Genomic DNA, 15,461 nt, shown 5'->3' with positions numbered 1-15,461 from the left:
TTGGAGAAGATGTCTTGAAAATGACACATCTAGTATTTAAATCTAGCTCATCCTGATTTCAAGCTAAGAACATATTTTCCTGTTGTTATTGACTCTTGGGAGGTTGTTACTTGATCATTCTGTCTCATATACAAATATTGAGTTAATCTGTAATGCAGATCAGAGCTGGGGGTGTGTGTATATAGCAAAGGAACAGTTATGTGTCTGTAGTTTGGAATTTGCAAAAGTGTAAGAAGTCAGTGGTAGCCAGTGAAGCAAGGTAACTAATTGGTTTGCTTCTTGTGAAATTTACTAAACTTCCATACAGCTTCACTGAGATGCTGTAGCCGAATCTTAAAGGTCTTATTAATAAAATCAAACCTGAGACCAGTTATTGGAGCAAATGCTGGAAGATCAGAGAAGCAGACAAGCCACAGCCACCTCACCTTGCCAATTCCTCAGGTGATCCTGTTTCCTCAGACTGGAAGCCTCTGAGTCCTCATCCAAATGGATCTCAGCTGAACTGCTGTTCAAAAGCCTAAAAGCTTAACCAGCCTAGTTCCTGGTTCTCACGCCTTATATACTTTTCTGCTTTCTGCCCTCACTTCCTGGGATTAAAAGCTCACTTCTAGGGATTAAAGGCGTGAGTCACCATGCCTGGCTATTTCCAGTGTGGCTTTAAACTCACAGAGATCCGGATGGATCTCTGACTCCCAAGTGATAGGATTAAAGGTATGTGCACCACCAATTTCTGGCCTCTGTATCTAGTAGCTGTTCTGTTCTCTGACTCCAGATAAGTTTATTAGTGTACATAATATTTTGGGGAACACAATACCACCACATTTTCCCTTTTTTGTCTAAAATTAAAAAAAGCTTATAACTAATACAGGAAAAACTGTCTAATAAGTACCTACAATATATACAGTCAAGAATTACGTTAATGATGTCAAGTCCACTAACATTTGACAGATTCAGATGAAAAACTCCATTAATATATATTAACAATGTCCAGTCCAGTAACATTTGATAAACTCAGATAAAAAATTTCCATTACTTATCCTATTTAAAACAAGTAGTTCCTTTTTAAAAGTAGATTCAATAATCTCCCTTTCTATCTTATTATATCCATATTCTCTCTTTTTTCTTTTCATAATAGATTGAGTAATCTACCTTTTGTCATTTTTATATCTTCCCCTTTTTCTTTTTAGAGTAGATTCAATGATCTACCTATTTATCCTATTATTTCTTTATCTTTTTTCTCAGAGTAGATTCAATGATCTACCTCATATCTATATTCTCTTTTTTCTTTTTCTTTCTTTTTTCAAACAAAAACTCTGAATCTAATCTCCTTGTTCAGCTTCTTTCCTGACCACTAACGATTAACAACTTGTAACCAACCATCATAAATAATGACAATTATCCATAAGCCATTGAACGACCAAAAAACACCCACCCCACCTCTTGGGAATATGGGCGTTGTTTTCTTAAAATTACTTCCTGCTTTCTGGAGGTGAAGACATCTGTAGGGAATCCTGAAAAGAAAATTTTTGAGTTAATTGTCAAGTCCTGTATCATTTGTCCAGTTGCTGCATAATGAGAAAATGCAGGGCTTGTTTCAAGTCCTTGTTCAAGTAGTCTGTCAGGCTGGATCATCTCAGCTAGCCATCTTGAAATTGCCCTGAGTAATTTTTGTAGTTCAAAGTCGATCTTTCCATGGTGTTAATCAGCTTATTGGCTTTACCATAGTCCATGTGGAATCATCGCTGTGGGATCCTGTCATCCTTTTGAAGATTTCAAAGTTGCTGTTAGGCATGGTCATGGTTCCCTGAGGAATTTATTTTCTTAAGCCTCTGTGGTTTGGAGTAATAATCACAGTCTGATAAATATCTTGTCTCTTGGTACCATGAACGTTCCTCCTTAGAAGAGAAAATCTTCCCAGCAATTTCTCCCCACCATTTGTCTTTCCAAACTTCTCCAAATTGACCTTTGCCGATGCTTTCTTGTAACATGATGGTCTGGGCAATTCTTCTCTGAACAAGCAGCAGTAAACCCTTCATCCCAGATAGTAGCATCACCACAGTCACCAACATGATGAGGAGCCAGCAACTCAAAGCAGCAGCCACTGCCTCCATGGTCCCACTGCCACCATTTGTGGCCTGGCCCCTGCTGAAGCTTCTCCTTAGAAGCCTCCCTAGGCTGGCCTCAAACTTGGGATCCTCCTGCCTCTGCCTCCTTCAGCAAATCCTACCAGTGTACCACTACAACTGGCAACGTGTAGCTCGGGCCAGAGCTGGGGCCCGCAAGGCCACAGGCAAGTAGCTTTTTCTCGAATTTGTACCAAGAACATTGGGCGCTAGATGTAGCATGAATCTTAAAGGTCTTATTAATAAAATCAAACCTGAGGCCAGTTATTGGGGTGAATGCTGGAAGATCAGAGAAGCAGAACAAGCCACAGCCACCTCACCTTGCCAATTCCTCAGGTGATCCTGTTTCCTCAGACTGGAAGCCTCTGAGTCCTCATCCAAATGGATCTCAGCTGAACTGTGCTGCTCAAAAGCCTAAAAGCTTAACCAGCCTAGTTCCTGGTTTTAACACCTTATATACCTTTCTGCTTTCTGCCCTCACTTCTTGGGATTAAAGGCGTGAGTCACCATGCCTGGCTGTCTCCAGTGTGGCTTTGAACTCACAGAGATCCAGATGGATCTCTGCCTCCCAAGTGATAGGATTAAAGGCGTGTGCGCCACCATTTTCTGGCCTCTATATCTAGTGGCTGTTCTGTTTTCTGACCTCAGATAAGTTTATTAGGGTACATAATATTTTGGGGATCACAATACCACCACAAGATGCTAATTTCAGCTTTTTTCTGTTTGCTGTGAAGAGCACTGTTGTCAAGCTCACAGGATGATGTTAGAAGAGGAGTCCCAGATATCTCCCCAGGCTCACCTCACCTTATCCACTGTTCTTTGGGCAAGTTTTGCCATGAATCTACTCCTAAAAGTCTCTTATAATTGTATTTTTTATTTTTCTTTTAGCTCGTTATTTTAGAGTATTTTTATGTTTACACAGAGTTACTAATGCAGTGTAGGAGCTCCTTGTAAACCCTTCACCCACCATCATCTAGCATTAGAGTCAATGTGACTACCGTGTGTTTATTGAAAGGAAGAGATTGGTATTGATAGAGTACGCTAGTATCAACTGACTCAAGATTTAATACAGATTGTGTTTGCTTTTCTATCTTTCTTCTTCTCTTCCAGGATTGGTTCAGGATTTTACATCATATTTAGCCAAAAAAAGGCAGTTTTCAATGTTGAGTGGTAACCACTGAAAAAATGGTCAAGGATTGGAGAGATGATTCAGTGGTTAAGAGCACTATCTGTTCTTGCCTAGGACCTGGGTTTGATTCTCAGCACACACAGGATGGCTCATAACCATCTGTAACTCCAGTTCCAGGGTATTCCATGCCCTCTTTTGTCCTCCTTGGGCACTGCACAAGTGGTGGTGCAGACATGCATGCAAACAAAACACCCATACACATAATATAGCAATAAAAAAAAAAGAGGCAGAAGAAATGGACAGACTTCATGTTATTTATTTGCAACGCTATTTACAATGCAGGAGAAAACACGAGGTACAATGAAACCCATTACAAGAGTTTTATTAGGGGAGGGGAAGGGGGATGTGCTAAAATAGGCCTACTAGAAACAAATGGTGGGGAGAGAGTGGGGAAACTGGTGGAATCTGCTTTTATAGGTCCCCACCCCACTCCATGCATGGTGGGAAATGATAGTGGTAGGTGACCCAAAGGTTAGTTTCTTTGATTCACGAATAAGGAGCTCAGCAGCCACTAAAGCTTGTATGCAAGGTGCCCATCCCTGGGTGGTGAGGTCTAGTTTTTTGACAGATGCAAAGGAGGGTCCCAGCTGGTACCCTAGGGTCCCAAGGGCATATCCCATTCTTTCTGTTACATAGAGGGAGAAGGGATGAATTAAGTCTGGGAGGCGAAGTGCTGGGGCCGGGAGGAGAGCCTGTTGGAGCTTCTGGAAGGGTTTAGTAACAGGGTGAAGGAGGGGTTCATATGGGGAACCCAGAGCTGCCTCATATAAGGGGCGAGCAAGGAGAGAAAAATATAGAACCCAGGATCGTAAGAAGCCAGCTGTTCCCAGAAAGGACAGAATCTCCTGTTTAGTAGAGGGGACTGTAGGAGACTGGAATAGGGTTCTGGGTGTTCCAGACTTTGGAGTCCACCTGAGAGACTGGCAAGGGAAATGACAGAGCTAGTGGGCTGGGTGGCTGGCAGGAGGAGGAGAGGAGCTGCTGATGAGTCTGGGGTTAGGCAAATGGTGGGAACAAATGAAATAGAAGCTCCTACCTTAGCTAAAAAAAATCTCTTCCCATTAGGGGCACAGAGCAGGTTGGCACAACCAAATATGTGTGGGTAAGAGGGATACCCCTGAAAATACAATTAAGTGGTGGGGTCTGGTGAAGCAGGTAAGGCTGTTCCCCAACCCCAACAATAGGGAGATGAGATGGAGGGATGGGACCCCAAAACTCCCTCAGGACTGAGTAAGTGGCCCCAGTGTCCAAAAGGAAGGAAATGGATCACCCTGATACTATAATGGCTACCCTAGGTTCCCTGTGAGAAATGACTGTTGTCAGATTGGAACCTGGGTACCTTCAATTGTCCATCGCCAAGCCTAGGAGATCGGCTAGAGGGTGGTCTTCGTTTGATGTCCCCATGCCACAAGGTGCCCGGGGACAGTCAGCTGATCAATGTCCCTCTTGGTGGCATTTTGGACAAGGCCCAGGGGCAGAGCAGGAACGAGTCCGATAGCTTTCTCTACCACATTTAAAACAGGGACCTGGAGGCCTTCAGACAGCTGGTCGGATAGCCTGTGCCAGCATTTGTCTGTCTTGTTTACGGCTTTCTCATCTCTCCCGTGGTACACCTTAAAAGCCATCACTAAGACTTCTGCCTGTGGGGTCAGGGACCCTCTCTTCAGATGCTTAAGTTTGGGCCATAATGTCGGGGAAGCTCTACAAGATGAAATGGGTCATAAGGAGCTGTCTGCCTTCTGGGCTCTCAGGATCTAGATTAGTATATTGTAAGACAGCCTTTGTAAGTTGTTCTAGAAATAGAGATTCTCTTCCTTATCCTGAATTATTTTTTGTAGCTTTCCATAGTTTACTGGTTTGAGGGCAGCCTTATGAAGACCTGCGAGGAGGCAGATAGTGAACTGACCTCTAGCTATAGAGCCCCTGGGAACTGCTTCTGCTCCAGGAGGATGGGCTGCGTTAGTCTGGTGGACCTTGTCTGCGTGTATTCTAGCCTGTTCCCAAACTCGTCTGTGCTCCTCAGGAAGTAGGTTACTAGCAAGGATACGTATATATCATGAAAGTAAGACTATACAATTGGGAATATATTGGAACTGTTTAATAAAGGAAGTAGAATTAGAAGTATAAGAACCTAGTTGTTTTTTTTTTTTTCAATCTGAGAGAGTTCAGCTAATAAGAAAGGAACATGTACCTTAACCAGTCCATCCACCCTGCTACCTCTCACAAAGGGAGGATGGCCGTCTGGTTGTCCTGACTGGGGTGGGGTCCCTTAGCAGCTTGAGAGAAGGAAAGAGCTGGAGGAGCCAAAGGAGCGGCCACTTAAGGAGAAGGAACAGGAGGTCAGAAAGGAGGGGATTCATTAGCAGGGTCCAAAGCAGTAGTAAGGGGCTCCTCTGGGTCAGGTTGCATGGCTAGGAGCTTGTGGGCAGGTGAGTAGGAGTCAAGGAGAGAGGGTTTGGAGCTAAGATAGAAGAAGGCTTGGAAATAAGGTAACTATCCATTTGCCCATTTGCTGACAGATGTTAGATAATCCCCATAAAATATTGGGGTCCAACGAGCCATTAGGTGGCCATTTTTTATTATTATCTAAAGGACACTTAGGCCATGTTTTAGTGCAGAGGCAGATAAACTTAGAAATCTTTAAGTAAGGCATTAAGCTAAGAGGTTTGAGGGTTTCCAAAAGGCATCCCAGAGGAGATGTGGGGCTTGATGTTTCCCATGGCTATGACAGAGAGAAAAAATGAAAAATAAAAAAAAAGAAGAAGAAAAAACAAAAACGAGATCCAATGGCTAAAATATCTCAGGTGTCCTAGAGATCAAGTGGAGATTGATCGATTGGCACAAGTCACTCAGTTCTACGTCATACAAAAGAGACCGGAGTAATATAGCCTGAGGAAAAGGGAATGATGTCTTAGACCACAGTCGTGGGGAATGGCTGATGGTATAGTCAGCCATGGGGGCCAACGTAGCTGATAAAGACCGTGGGCTGGGGTACCCCCAGTCCAAGGACACCAGAAGGATGCCAGATGATCAACAGTCATCCCCTCAGGTCCAGGGAACCGTTTACACTGACTGGTAAAGGGAAAACTCATCAATCGAAGCAGCCAGTGTTGTGTGGCGTGATCTGGCGGCCGGGCAGATGGAAAGTGGGCAGTTGCAGCTGAAACAAACCTCGGTTCAGGATCCTGGTGCAGGGTGCGGCAGGGCCTGCTTTGTCATGGTACCAATGTTGTTTATTTGCGGTGCTGTTTACCAGGAGAGAGAGAACATGAGGTACAATGAAACCCACTACAAGAGTTTTGTTAGGGGAGGGGAATGGGGATGTGCAATAGGCTTTCTAGAAACGAACAATGTGGAGAGAGTGAAATGGGTGGAATCTGCTTTTATAGGTCCCCCCCTTCCATGCATGTGCATCTGGGCTTATGTAGCTACACCATGCATGTGCATAGATTATGTGATCACGTGGTGCATGGATTACGTAGGACGCCAGGCCCTGAGGTGACTAAGCATTCTGCCTGACTGCTGGACAGCACGTGTGTGGTCATGTAGTTGGGAGTAGCTATGAATTAAAATACCTCATATAGGATTTCTATCGAGGACAAAGTTCATTGTGGAAGTGTGGACGTTCTCAGAATCAAAATGGAATGCTTGTATAAGCTAACACGCTAAACATACAGGACTGAGAGTAATAAAGGGCAGCCTAATGTGTCATCACCTCATAGAAACTGTTCTAGATCTACAGAGGCCACAATAGTGTTGAATAACAAGCACTCCTGGGAGTATAAGGACAGCCTAGTGGCTTTCTCTTCAACCTCACACTGATACCACTGTAGTGTAGGATTGTTGTTTTTAGAAAATGATGCCTCTCCCTTGCATTTGTCTTTAAAATATCTCTGAACATTTGTCTGAATAAGAACACAGTTGGCCATGACTTGCAGGTGTCTGTACTCCCAAATATTGACCATCAGTATTAGTATTGTAATTTAAGTTGACATGCAAACCAGAGTCTCAGAATTCCATAGATTGGGGATTGAATGACCCTTTCACAGGAGTCTCATATCAGATATTTACATTACAATTCATAGTAGTAGAAAAATTACAGTTGTGAAGTAGCAATGAAAATAATTTTATGGTTGGGGATCACCACAACATAGAAACTGTATTAAAGGGTGGCCGTGTCAGGAAGGGTGAGAGCCACTGCCCTAGGAAGAAACAAGTTGGAAAGAGCTCATGAGTCAGCCTTCTTTACTGTCCATCTCCTCCGCTGAATGGTGAGGTTGAAGAGGTGAACCAGGACCAGTAACTTGGGGTAGGGGGTAGGGGGATGCAGAGGGTGTGGGAGTAGAGTAGGGTTGTGGGGGCTCCACTTGCTTCCTGGCCAGGAGCGTGTACATCAGTTTACCTCAGGGACTACAAAGCAGAATAATTTTAGTGTAAACATGTCAATATCTAAAGGCTACGCTTCGACCTCTCTGCTCTTTGTTGTTCTAGTTCAGTCACAGAGGCCTAATTAGCTGGTTGCACAGTCTGCAGCAGATGGCTTGCCAACGTTGTCCTCAGCCACTGTTGGCTTTGCTTCTCAGCACAGAGGATTACAAAGAGCTGTGTTAGCAGGACTTTCCTCTGCCATGAAAACCCAGGAGAAGTAATGCAGGAGCAAAGATTTATGTTCGTTGCAGAGGGTTCAGTCCAGGGTTAGATGGGTCCTGTGGTTTCAGGCCTGAGGTGAGAAAAAAATTCCCTGGTGGAAACATGGGAGATGAGGGTGCTAATCTCATGGCAGTCAGGAGTGGGAGGAGGTGAGAGGGAGGGGGGATACACAAAGAGGAAGAGAGTAAAGAGGGGGAGGGGAGCTAGTACAGGGTATACAGGATGTATCTCTTTAGAGCACACCCAGCTTCCTCCAACTTGGTCTACTGCCTAATAAAGTCATCAAACTCTGAAGCTATCAAAAGAGTAACTCATTGATTAAGTCAGGGGACCAAGTCTTCTGTACATGAGCTTTGTGGGTACTTTATATTGAAACCACAACAATTTCTAAACATTCTTTTTTTTTAATTCTCTCTCCCTCTCAATCTCTCACCATACAGCTCCCCCCCCCCCCCCCCCCCCCCCGTCTCAGACAAGGTGTTTCTATGCAGCCCTAGCTGTCTTGGAACTAACTATGTAGAGCAGGGTAGCTTCGAACTCATAGAGATTCGCCTGCTTCTGCTTCCCAAATATTGAGATTAAAGGCATGCACCATCACTATCACACCCAGCTTGAAATTTATTTCTTTTAAAGGTCATAATTATGAAGCCTTTGGGTCTTGACTATATAGGGAGACTCTCTCAAAAACAAAAGAAAGGAAGGAAAGAAAAGTAAGGGAAGACATTCTCTGTGAAGTTTTGCTAATACCATGTTAACTGTATAATTAAAACTTGCGTCCAATCTAGTGACCATGCATTCATAGAAGTGCAGGCAGGTACACAAGTGCATGTATATTCTAGTATATATTTGTGCCTATACAGTTTTTGATACATGACAAAGTATTGCTCATTGGTGGCCTACATTATGGGGTAGTTGCTCCATAGACTGTGTAATGCCTTGTGATGTTATAGCCTTCTTAGTTTGTGTAAGTGTCCATTGTTCATGATATTTACGTAATGGAAAACCCAGTAGTGAATTTCTTGCCATGTATATAGATCTCTAAGTGATCTGATGTGGCTGCACATATGTATAGATAGCTTTATCCAGATACACACACACACACACACACACACACACACACACACACACACACACACCTCCTAGTATTGTAAAGTACTATCCTCAAAGCAAACTGTCATCTGTTTCAAAAGCCTTCAAGAGTGAGTCTATGGATTGTTGACATTCCCTGAGAGGAGGAGGCAGACCCTCACCTGAAGGTTCAACCAGCCCTCCCAGCCATCTGTATGTACTTCTGCCCCAATTGCATATGGGAGAGTATCTGAGGAGGGACTAGAACACATAGACTGGGGAAGGTTAGCCCGAGAGCATTAACTGTGTAGCCATAGGGAGCTGTCATCCACGCTGGGGGCAGGCTTCTCAGTTGAGACTCCACCTGACAATTTGGTTTTTGTGGAGTCATGGCATGAAGCACTTGGTGGAAAGTTTCTGTTCCAAATAGTGGGGCTGCAACTTCAGGCAATCAAACAGGGGAAGTGTTTTACCTCTGGACTAAGAGTAAGGTATGTCACACTGTCAACTCAACTGCTTTGTCCCGTTTTTCTGAGCCCTTAAAAGTTCTGGGGATGGCTCAGGTTTGATACCCTCAGTCCTGTGAGCTACACAAGCTCATTTTCTGAGGGAGGAAAATAGCTTTCGGATGCATCAGCAGCAGGGGGAGGAGCTCTTAGTCATCCTAGCTTTCCTGGGTCCTGGCAAGAGCTACCATAAAAAGGAGTGATTTGAGTTTTGTAAGAAAAACTTATCCCATCTCTCTGCCTTGTGGTGACCTTTGAGTCTTTCAGCCTCACACATTTGCTGTTACTTTGGCAGCGACTGTGGGATATCCCTTGTCTTGATTTATACTGTTCAGTGCTCAGCACCAACAGCCTGAAGTTTGAACTATTTCTTCTCCCCTTTCTTAAATAAACAAAAGTTAGCCTAGCTTAGTAATTTTAAAATTCACAAATAACTCATAGTTTCAAAATAAACCATAATCCATGAAACTTCAACCAGGATTTGCTTAAAATTATGTGAGTACATTTAAATATTATACAGAACTCAGAAAAATATGTACAAATTTGTTTGAGAACTATATTATCCTCCCAGCTGGGATTTGCCAAGGGAGAGGCCCAGGCTCATGAGAGAAGTCTTTCCTTCTTGTTCTGGTCTAGCTGTAAATTTCTTCCTAACCTTGGGCAGGAATTAGGGATTAGAACATTAGTTCTGAGGAACTGTGATGTGTTCATTAGACTGCCATAGAGCAAATAGCAACCTATTGTAAAACCAGAGGCTGCATCTGAAATACAACCAGGAACCTGACTGGCATCTTGTTTTAATTGCTGTGCCTGTGTTCAATTTCTGAAGTCACCTGGAGGCACACCCAGGATTAATTCCTTCCTTACTGCTATGTATTCACCTCCCCTTAGCCAAATGCAAAGGGAAAAGCAGAATATTGAATAGGAACAGATGCCAGGAGCCCCATTTATAATCTATTAACACAGGAAAATTTGACCAGGATCCATAATCTTCTAAATAATAAGGGCATTATGATCAATCCATTATGCAAACGAAAGCAATGCTAGATTTGAATAAAAATCCACTCATAGATTCTAGGAACAAAGGGAAACACCTGGCCAACTTACTCCTTTGTCACTCACAACCGAACTTAAAGGATAGGTTCATTTTAATGGTAAAATTACTCTTTGAGGGCCCAGTGGGTAGAAGCACTTTTGGGCAGGCCTAATGACCTGAGTTTGATGCCCAGACCTCACAAGTTGGCAGGAGAGAACCTCCTGAGAGTTGACATCTGGTTTTACTCTTCCGCCATTGCATGCCAATACCTGAGTACACACACAAGCACACCAAATGAAAAATAACTTTAAAGATGTTCCTTTCTGTTTTATTTTAGAATGTCCTCTAGAACCACCTAATTACAGTTTGAGAACAAATTGTTCAACTTTTATAAACCCATTTACATGTTCTGTGAAGTTACTGGGTTGGACCAGGTGTCCTTGGAAGTTCCTTGTAGCACTAGCCACCCAGCCCAGTTCTTACTCTGAGACACAGATGTCATAAGTGTCAGGAGGCACCAATATCACACCGAACAGTCCATTGAGTACATGTACCAGACTTGAACAGTTTTCATAAATGCAGGATGAAAAAGGTCCAGAGAGAGGGAGGAGAGTAAGAGTTGGGCAAAGGAGGAAAAGCCCCAGCAGAGCTTTAATACACAGAATAGGACTGTGTCTGATAAAGAGGTTTCTACAGAGGCAGGCCATCTTTACTCTGGCAGCTAGTTGTGTGTCAATGCTTCAGAAGTGGAGGTGCTCCATTTAGAAATTGGAATGGTGGTTATGGAGTGATGAGTGATTAGAGATGAAAATTTGGGGAAATGGAACATCTCAAGCAGTATGCTACCTGGTTCTTGGGCTATAAAGTCTGAGCTGTAGGGAGAGAAAGAGTTATTAAGATAGATCTGGAACTAGAGATAGAGGAAATAGAGACAGAGACAGAGACCAAGATAAGGGTAGAGAAAGTGTTGGGCCAGTAGAGATAGAGATAGAGAGTGGAGACAGGCATAAAGGTCGATGAGGGAGAGAGAAGATAGAAATCACAGAAGATTCTGTAAGAACCCACTGTACAGTAAATACACAGGGATTGTTATCTAGGATGTATTTTTAAAATTCTCACAGATCATTAAGATATTGACATATAATCTAAGAGAGAAATTGTGAAATTTTAAGCAGGCCAGCACAGAAGAAAGCCAAATGTTTTGATAGATAAGACTTGGAAAGATTCCAGTTTGACATTTTAGTCCAGAAAATGCAAAGTAAAAAATAAAATATCATTTCACAGTATCAAGGGAATCCAAATATCATCAGGATCTGCATGGGTACACATGGTTACATGTGGGTATAAGAGTTGCATGTCCTTTAATGCAGAATTCCCACCCTAAATGTATCTGTTAGAGAAACCCAGGTGGACTGACAGAAGCAAGCACAGGGTGAGTTTGATTTTTTCAATCCTTCTGATTTTGGTGAAATGGAAGTTATTTTCCTTAAAAACAGATGATTGAAGAAGGTTACCATACTTTCTCCATATTGTTATAGCTGTTAAAAATCAAGCCAGCATTTAGATGAAACTTCAAGAAAACAAGATGGCAAATCACAGGTATGACATGAAAACATATGCAAGTACCACAAACTTAAAACATCAGGGAATAAATGAGCTGACACATATTGTCCTGGTTTCTTTGTCAACTAGTCACAAATTAGAGATATGTGGGAAGAGGAATCTCAATTGAGAAAATACCTCTATAAGATTGCCTGTAGGCCAGTCCATAGGACTCTCTTGATTAATTATTGATGTGAATGGGTCCGGCTTTTCGGGGTGGTACCACTCCTGAACTGGTGGTACTGGGTGGTATAAGAAAGCAGGCTGAGAAAGCCATGGGGATCAATCCAGTAAGCAGAATTCTTCCACAGGCTTTGCATCAGTTCCTGCCTAGAGTTCCTGCCCTGGCTTGCTTCATTGATGGAGTGTGACTTGAGGGTTGTAAACTGAAATAAATCCTTTTCTCCTCAAGTTGCTTTTGGTTGTGGCATTTTATCACAACAAAGGAACCTAAGTAATACACATATACATGTAGTAAAAGTAAAAAACATGCATGGCAATGGAATGGGCCAGCCCCATAGGAGGAAGGAGTGGAGAGCAATCAGTGGGGAACTGGGCTGTGGCTGTTCTTCCTTTTTTTCATGTAAAGTAGAAGAAATTCTAATGATGTGGTCTTGACAGCAAAATAAGTTTTTAATTCTCTACAAGTTCCTCCTGAAAAATAAACCAAGTAGAATGGCAAATGGGACATTTACTTGAGGCGCATCAAATGAAACCAGAAGGAACTCTTCACCTACTTCAGATTATGGTCAGGATGTTTAACTTCCTAGAGCAAGAATATTACGGGATATTTGTATACTGTGTGAGGATATGTCACTGTGATTGGTTTAATAAAGAGCGGAATGGCCAATAGCTAGGCAGGAGAGATAGGCAGGGTTTCCAGGGAGAGAGAGGAAGAAGAGGAGGAGTCTAGTTGCATGGACTGAGTATACCAAGGAAATGTCAGGAGACTCTGAAGAAGTCAGACATATGGAATAGAGCAGAGGTAACCGAGCCACGTGGCAGAATGTGGATTAGTAGAGACACGTTAATTTAAGTTATAAGAGCTAGTGGAACAAGCCTAAGCTAATAAAGCCTAATGAATTTCATAATTAATAAGAAGTCTCATGTTGATATTTGGAGGCTGGTGATCCAAAGATTTAACAAGAAAGCTTGCTACACAGAAGAATTAAATTAAGTTGATTGACAGAATGGTGAGAAATTAATGGGACTATCAATGGAACCCATAAGTCCAGAAGACAAAAATATTACAATAGACATCTATTCTTACTCTAGATGGAAACCAGAGAAATATTTCTGAGGTGGTGTAGGAGGAGGGAGAATCCTCCACAGCTGCAGAGATGTGAGAAAGTCTGCGTGAAGATCTGAAAACAGTGGGGAGGATTATAAAGAAATTTCATCTCAGAAGTCAATACAATAAATTAAACTGCCAGCTAATTTGCATTTAAGTTATCAGTAAAAAAAAACCCTAGTAAATAAAAAACGTAAAATGTATATTATTCTATAGGCAATCTAGCCTAGCCTCCGTAGGCAATGGGCATGGGGAACAGAACCCTTGTTTAACTTTCCTTTCTGAAGCATCTTGGTAAATGTAGAAGTCACCTCAAGGGTAAGGAGTGAATGCAAAAGTGTTTTTGTAGCCTTAGTTAATTTTTGTATTCAGCAGAAGAAAAAGAGATAAGTCTGAAGCTTTCCACAGAGCCAGTGGATTCATTTCTAAAATTTCTATTTAGATTGCTTATTTTCAGATGTGAGCTAGTATAATTTGTTTTGCTGGACTTTAATATCACCTAAAATACATGCATGTTGCCCATCTTTTTTTATTCACAGCTGCAATTTGTGTCTGCTATATTGGCTATGAGCAGAATTGCTGCAAATGGGCACATATCCCACTCCATATAGTACACACTCACAGTACCATGTGGAAGGCCATATCTCTGCTGCTTTGTTAAACATCGAGCATCTGTACAAACTCATTCAAGTACAGTGATGGTCAAGAAGAGCTGGTATGTTTTTTGAGCTGACTTTGAACTCTGTGGTGTTAATAGGTTCAGTTAACCATTTCTGCGTGTTACCAGAATAGTGAGGTCAAAGCCTGAGTCCTGGTAGGTCTAAAAATCTAGGCTTGGCTGCCCCTCCTCAATATGTCAATTCAAGAGACAACTAATAGTGAAAAGTTGAAAAAGGAGATTTATTTGATAGTCTCATTCAGAAGAGGAACCTGAAAAGAAATCCAGTGACTGCCCCTCCCAAGTCCATCCTTAGAGTCCCATCATGAGGTTTAGGTTTAAACAGAAATGTGCATAACTAAGCATCTGGGCAGATGTAGCACCTTTGTCTCTGCTCCCATATCTCTTCTGTGAAGTAGTCTGACAAGCTGCCAGAACTGTGTGACATCATTTGCTGGTGACACCAGGCTCCAAGCATGAGAATTCTGGGGGAAATCCAAATTCTTGGGGTCCATTATCTCAATAGTCTGATAGCCAAAGGGGAAAGAACCAGGGTCTGTCCGCAGAGTCCCTTCCCTCCTGCCAGGAAGGTTATTAATCATTCTCATCTCTGTACAATGAGCAGTGGAAGCAGAACACAGTGGTCCTTAGGTTCCTAAACATTGTAGCTGCTCCTCCTTCTGATGTAGCATGATTTTTGTTCATTTCATTGCATATTATCTTCAGAAAGAATATAGAAACAGGGAAATATACAAAATAAATGCATCACTTTGAACTTTAGTCCCTAAATTAACCAGTAATTCTAATTGATGTATGTCCTGATATACTCTGAAAACTTCATTGTGGCTTCAATTCTTCTACTTCCAATAAAGACAATTTAGCCTTGAACTTTAATCATTGCCCAGCATAGTGAAAACTATGAGGAATCTCTGTACAACAGAGCTGTGGAGTTAAGAATGTGTTTGCCAGCAACTTGAGTAAAATTTATTTAAGCTGTTCTAAACTGGCATCTTTTATCTTCACAGGTAATTGTAGGCAAAAGAATATGTTCTGTGAGATGGTAATGACAATTAGAGCTACATTACTGCCAAGTATAAGGTAGGAAAACATCTTTACTGATATGCCTGGGGTTGGGCCTGCGTCCTGTCTCTGAGTACCTAAGTGGCCAGACCCTGGCAACTGTGGTTTTTCAAATGTAATTCAGCTACCCAACACAGCCCTTCACAGAACAAAACTAACAGGGTAACCTCTAACTATTGCAGTAGGAATTAATGTTCAATGAAGTTCTAGTGAAGTTTTGAAATCACTGGATTGTTTGTGTCTCTTACTTGATCGCTT

This window comes from Peromyscus eremicus, chromosome 6 (assembly GCF_949786415.1).
Source record: "Peromyscus eremicus chromosome 6, PerEre_H2_v1, whole genome shotgun sequence".
Classification (NCBI taxonomy): domain Eukaryota; kingdom Metazoa; phylum Chordata; class Mammalia; order Rodentia; family Cricetidae; genus Peromyscus; species Peromyscus eremicus.
Note: the sequence above shows the minus strand (reverse complement) of the source record.